We start from the raw sequence: 986 nt of genomic DNA, 5'->3' as shown, positions 1-986 counted from the left end.
CCACCAAAATAAAGCATTTGATTTTAATACAGAAACAGCAAATCGAACTTTATCTGTTTTCGGACACCGAATGGTGTTAAACACAGATTCCATCTCCTTAATCCAGCACATAGCTTTCACTGGATCTCTCTTCCCAGAAAAGGTTGGTGGTTTACATGCTAAAAACATTATAATGTCTCCTTCTTTGTTGTGAGTAATTGGAGCAGAGGGATGTACTTCTAGTCTTTCCATTTCTACTCTAGCCGGTATTCCCGTAATAGATGTCAAAGTTTCCTGCAATTTCCCCATTTCCTCTGCCAACATATCTCTGGTTATATATTCAGGATGTGGCACCGACCTTTCTTGAACATTCCCAGAGTGGGATTCYTCATATTCAGAATGTATTTCGGTCCGACCCCTTTCCTGAGACTGGTTTCTTCCTCTACCTCGTCCCCTTGGTCTTCCTTGACCTCTATTTCCAGACATGCTAGTCGGTATATTTACGGGTGTTTATTCCCTGTCCTCAGATTCTGGACGAGCCACTCTTTCAGATCTTCTAATTCGACTAGACATCTGCAAAGTTTAATATTAATAATCACATTTTCACATTCCCGAATATAATGAAGTTTTCAAGTTCAGATGTGTACCTGTAAATTCATAATTACACTGGCCAGATGTAATTAAAATTTACCTTACACACTGTTCTTTTAACTCATCATATTTATTTCCAATGGTGCTAACTATGTCCGGGACCCTTAACATGCAATAAAACAGTTTAAGTCTAGGTATCATGCTGTTTAATACCTAAATCCCTTAAACTCAGGCTCTGATACCATTCTGTAACGCCCCAACCCACACATTTCATGTAATACATATTTCATACAAAAGAAATACATCTCATATACCATTCAAGTCCCTTAGTACAAGAACTATTATGACCAAATACAAGGTCCAAAAATTCAAAATACATATCTTGCACTAATCAAACCAAACTATTCATCAAAAGC

This window comes from Cynara cardunculus, assembly GCF_001531365.2.
Source record: "Cynara cardunculus var. scolymus isolate 2C chromosome LG 6, CcrdV1, whole genome shotgun sequence".
NCBI lineage: Eukaryota > Viridiplantae > Streptophyta > Magnoliopsida > Asterales > Asteraceae > Cynara > Cynara cardunculus.
The sequence above is the reverse complement of the archived record's forward strand: the minus strand, read 5'-3'. Positions refer to the sequence as shown.